Below are 6,000 nucleotides of genomic sequence, written 5' to 3' on the forward strand. Positions count from 1 at the left end.
GACATCGAGATTCTGAATTCTATGTTATTTCAGTCATTTCAGTCTGGTTGAGAACCATGGCTGGGGAGCTAGTGTGATCATTTGGAGGTATGAAGACACTCTTGCTTTTAGAGTTGCTGGAGTTACTGCACTCGCACTTTCTCACCCGTGTAGGCTGATGGTCCTTTAATCTTTGAAGTTACTGTCTTTTGAATGAGGTTTTTTGCTTTTATATTCTTCACCATCATGCCCAGCCTCCCCAAAGCTTTCTATGTTTGTCTTTTACATCTAAATATTTATTTCACTTGAAATTGATTTACAAATTGTTGTGATGTGAGATAGGAATCAAAACTTGTTCTTTTTATATAGAATTTCTGTTTTCCCAGGAACATTTGTTGAAAAGACCCTTCTTTTATCATCTCTCTGAAAGGTCACTGTGATATAAATCAAGCATCATATTAGCATTTTGAAATATAAACAAGTTGGACACTAGTTAAAGCAGTAAAGGCAAATTGTATTCAGTAATAACTATGGCAATAGGGGAGAGAACCACGTGTCATCGGAGTTCAACTCTGTTGAAACAAAAAGCAAAATATTTTTTAGCATCTAGAGTATGCTAATGGTAAGGTGCTGAAGGATGTTAAAGTGGGTTGGTGTATGTGACTAGGCCATCTGGGTTTACTAATTGGCACTTACTGGAAAAGAAACAAACTTCTCAAATCTTTTTTTTTTTTGTTTTGAGATGGAGTTTCACTCTGTCACCCAGGCTGGAGTGTAATGGTGCCATCTCACAATCTCAGCTCACTGCAACCTCTGCATCCCGAATTCAAGCAATTCTCTGCCTCAGCCTCCTGAGTAGCTGGGATTACAGGTGTATGCCACTAAGCCCAGCTAGTTTTTTTTTTTTTTTTTTTTTTGTATTTTTAGTAGAGAGGGAGTTTCACCGTCTTGGCCAGGCTGGTCTTGAACTCCTGACCTCATGATCCACCCACCTCGACCTCCCAAAGTGCTGGAATTACAGGCGTGAGCCACCATGCCCGGCTCAAATCTTAATCACAAGAGGCAATGGTGGAAGTTGGAGCAAGATGACCACCAAAATTAAGTCCTTATCCTCCCACAGAGACTGACAGCAAGTTGTCTCCCTTAATGTTTGCATTTCTAAAATCTGTGAGAAGAAAATTCTGGTAGAACATTTACATTTCAAAGGGTAGCAAAAAACTATATAATTGCAAGCCTTCTAAAGTCAATGTTTTAAGAGGAGGTTCAGGGATCTACTTACCTATCACCAGGTTTTGGCTGGAATAAACAGGAAATTATCCCATCAGTTTTGAGCTTTCTTAAAGCTCAAAATGGGGATTCAGCTATTTTTCAAGACACAACCTTAGGCTGCTAGAAGCCATGCTGGAGGATGGTCAGGTCTCTTAGTGCAGGAGTTTGGACTGAGTTGTTACATGCTGAGAGTTCTTTTGTACTTCTCAGCATAGGGCCTCTTTAAGAACTCTCTAATATATTCTACTGGTCTATTTAACCTGTCCCTGAAACAACATAAACTATTATAATTTCCATACTATTGTAATAACTTTAAAATATGTATCAATACTTTTAAAGTAAGTTCTCCAACTTGGTGTTTTTTCTTCAAGAGCATCTCAGTTGTTTTGACCTTTTGTATTTACATGTAAATTTTAGAATCAGCTTGTTCAAGTTCCATTAAAAAAAGTCTGTTGGGATTTTTTTTGAGACTGCATTGAATCTATAACCCAGTTTGGAAAGATTGGACGTATATAAAATATTGAGTCTTCCTATTGGTGAGTATGGTAGTTTCCTGTGGGTATGCATCTTCAGAATATAGCTCTCTTCTTTAGAATTCCAATCAAATTAGAATATTTTCTGTGTAAAGGTCTTGTACATCTTTTTCAGGTTTATTTTATTTTTTTGATGCAATCATAAATGTTCTCTCTTTTGAGACAGGATCTCACCCTGTCACCCAGGCTGGAGTGCAGTGTATAATCACGGCTCACTGCAGCCTTTAACTCCTGGGCTCAAGTGATCCTCCTGCCTCACCTTCCTGAATAGCTGGGACTACAGGCATGAGCCACCATGTTTGGCTAATTATTTAATTTTTCTTTGATATATATGGGGTGTCACTATATTGACTAGGCTGGTTTCAAATACCTGGCCTCAAGCAATCCTGTGCTTCAGCCTCTCAAAGTACTGGCATCACAGGCATGAGCCACCATGTCTACTCTGTTATCTCTTATTTTATGTTTCTGGTAAGTAGAAATACAGTTGGCTTTAGCATATTGATTTTATATCCAATAACATTGCCAAAATCTCTTATTAATTCTTACAATTTATCTGTAAACGTTTACATTTTATTTGGTAGTTTTGTGGTCTTCTCTTCCTTCTTTCTTTCCTTCTTGTCTTCCTTTAGTGAAAATTTTTCTCTGATGATATGATTTAGTTTCTTGCTTTTTATTCTTTGTGTATCCATCATATGTTTTTGCATGAGACTTGCAAATACTATCTTATATCCCATTATTTTAACCTGATAACAACTTAACATTGTCTGCATTTTAAAAAAAGCAAAAAGAAAACTAATAAAAACTCTGTGCCTTAACTTCATCCTTCTGCTCTTTAACTTTTTGTTGTTTTTATTTATATCTTATTGTACTGTCTATGTCTTAAAAGTTATTGTAGTTATTATTTTTGATTGGTTCATTGTTTAGTCTTCCTACTTAGGATGGAAGTAGTTTACACACCACAGTTACAGTGTTATAATATTCTGTGTTTTTCTGTGTACTTACTATTACCAGTGAGCTTTGTACTTTGTACAGTGTACTTTGTACAGTGAGCTATGATTACTTATTGCTCATTAACATCCCTTTCTTTCTGATTGAAGTACTCCCTTTAGCATTTCTTGTGGGACAGATCTGGTGTTGATGAAATCCCTCCGCTTTTGTTTGTCTGGGAAAGTCTTTATTTTGCCTTCATTTTTGAAGGATATTTTTGCTGGTTATACTATTCTAGGGTAGGTTTTTCTCCTTCAGCACTTTAAATATGTCATGCCACTCTCTCTTGGCTGGTAAAGTTTCCACTGAAAAGTCTGTGGCCAGATGTATTGAGCTCCATTGTATGTTGTTTGTTTCTTTTCTCTTGCTACTTTTAGAATCCCTTCTTTGTGCTTGAACTTTGGGAGTTTGATTATTAAATGGCTTGAGGGAGTCTTTTTTGGGTTAAGTCAGCTTGGTGCTTTATAACCTTCTTATACTTGGATATTGATATCTTTTTCTAGGTTTGGGGAATTCTCTGATATTATCCCTTTGAATAAACTTTCTACTCCTATCTCTTTCTCTACCTCCTCTTTAAGGCCAATAACTCTTAAATTTGCCCTTCTGAGGTTATTTTCTAGATCCTGCAGATATGCTTCATTGTTTTTTATTCTTTTTGTAAATCTCCTCTGACTGTATTTTAAAATAGCCTGTCTTCAAGCTCACTAATTCTTTCTTCTTCCTAATCAATTCTGCTATTAAAAGACTGATGCATTCTTTAATATGTCAATTGCATTTTTCAGCTCCAGAATTTGATTCTTTTTAATTATTTTAATCTCTTCATTAAATTTATCTGATAGAATTCCGAATTCCTTCTCTGTGTTACCCTGAATTTCTTTGTGTTTCCTGAAAACAGCTATTTGGAATTCTGTCTGAAAGGTTGCATATCTCTGTTTCCCCGGATTGGTCCCTGGTGTCTTCTTTAGTTTTTCTGGTGACATCATGTTACGTCATGTTTTCCTGGATGGTGTTGATTCTAATAGATGTCCTTTAGTGTCTGAGCATAGAAGAGTTAGGTATTTGTTGTTGTCTTCACCGTCTGGGCTTATTTGTACCTGTCCTTTTTGGGAAGGCTTTTCAGACATTCAAAAGGACTTGAGTGTTGTAATCTAAGCTGTATCTGCTTTAGGGGCACCCCAAGACCAGTAATGCTGTGGTTCTTAGGGACTCACAGAGGTTCTACCTTGATGGTCTTGGATAAAATCTGGGAGAATTCCCTGGATTACCAGGCAGAGAATCTTGTTCTTTTCCCTCACTTTCTCCCAAACTAGGGGATTCTCCCTCTCTCTGTTCTGAGCCACCTAAACCTGGGGGTGGAGTGGCACAAGCATGCCTGTGGCCACCACCACTATGACTGTGCTAGGTCATACCTGAAGCCAGCACAGCACTGGGTCTCGCCTGCTGTAACCACTCCCTGATTACTGCCTATATTCACTTAATGCCCTGGGGCTCTACAATCAGCAGATGGCAAAGCCAGCCAGGTGCCAAGTTCCTCTAGACCCTGGGTGGTTCCAGAGGTGCTGTATGGGAGTCAGGGACTAGGGTGGTAAACCTTAGAACTCTAGCTGGTATTCTGTTGTACTGTGGCTGAGCTGGCATTCAAACCACAAGACTTAGTCCTCCCCACTCTTCCCTCCCCTTTCCAAAGGCAGAGGAGCCTCACCCTGTAGCCACCACCATCACAAGCCATAGGGAGTACTGCCAGACTACTGCTGATGTTCCTTTAAGGTCCAAGTACTCATAAGTCAGCTTGTGGTGAATGCTGCCTGGCCTGGGACTCACCCTTCAGGGCAGTGGGCTCCCTTCTGGCCCAGGACAGGTCTAGAGATGCCATTTAAGAGTCGAGTCCTGGAATCAGGGACCTCAGGAGCCTACTTGGTGCTCTATTCCCCTGTGCCCATGCTGGTACCTAAGGTGGAAGTCCCCTTTACTTTTCCCTCCGCTTTTCTCAAGTAGAAGGAGTTTCAGCCAATAGCCACCACAGCTAGTAATGTGCTGAATCTCACCTGAAGCCAGCAAGCCTCAGAGGGTCACCAAAAGCCCTCAACATAGTAACTTGGTTTCACTGCTGGTTATTCAGAGCCTGAGGGCTTTTCACTTAGCACGTAAAGAATGTTGCTAGGATTGGGCTCTTCCTTTCAAGGCAGTGGGTTCCCTTCTGGCCCAGAGGTTGTCTAGAAATGTCATCCAAGAGCTAGGGCCTGAAACAGGGGTCTTGCAACTCTGACTGGTGTCCTATCTGCTGTGACTGACCTGGTATCCAAGATGCAAAACAAGTCCTTCTCTCTCTTCCCTCCCCTCTCCTTAAGCAGAAGGAAAGTGTCTCTTTTGGAGCTGTGAGCTGTGCAGCCTGGAACGGTTAGAGGAGGGGTGATGCCAGCACTCCCTTAGCCACCCCAGCTGGTGTCTTAGTAGGTCACATGTCCCTCCCAGTCCACTGTCTCTGGGCCTGGTTCAACGCTAGGACTTACCTAAGATTTGCCATCCTTATGGCCTAGACTGCCTTTCAAGTTTACTTAGAAACACACAGCACTGTAGCCGTTAGTGATGAGGTTTGCAGGAACTCAAGTTTCCACAATTGGGATTGGCAATTTCCCTCTGGTTAGGGCTGATTTAAATGCTCCCTCTATGGGTAGGCGCCAGCAGAGTTTGGTCCAGTTTCCTTTCTGCTCTAAAGGGATGGCATTGAGTTCAGTGCCTCACAATTGCTGTGTTCTCCCTCCCCCGGCACCCAGAGACACTCCCCGCGTCATGCTGCAGCTGCCGAGGGTCGCATTAGAGATTCAAACTGTTTTACTCACCTCTCCAGCGTGACTTTCAGTGATACAAACTTAACAGCAGGTCCTATGAGGACTCACCTGATTTTTGGTTTTTGTAAAGGTGTTTTTTTGTGTTAGATAGTTGTTAAATTGGTGTCTTTGGGTGAGGAGGGGAAACTGGTATTCTATTCCACCATCTCGCTATACCTTCTAGCTTTTGTTTATACTCAAGGAATACATTGTTATAACTTTTATAAAATCAGTGGTCATTTATATTTTCCACATATTTACCTCTTCTCTTCGATCCTTCTTGTGTTTCAGACCTTCCATCTGAGATCCCTTTTTTTAATGCCTGAAATTTATTCTTTAGAATTCTTTCTTCTTTCTCCCTTTCAGTCTGTACTTTTTTTTTTTTTTTTTTTTTTTTTTTTTTT

The sequence above is a fragment of the Piliocolobus tephrosceles genome, chromosome 1 (genome assembly GCF_002776525.5).
Source record: "Piliocolobus tephrosceles isolate RC106 chromosome 1, ASM277652v3, whole genome shotgun sequence".
NCBI lineage: Eukaryota > Metazoa > Chordata > Mammalia > Primates > Cercopithecidae > Piliocolobus > Piliocolobus tephrosceles.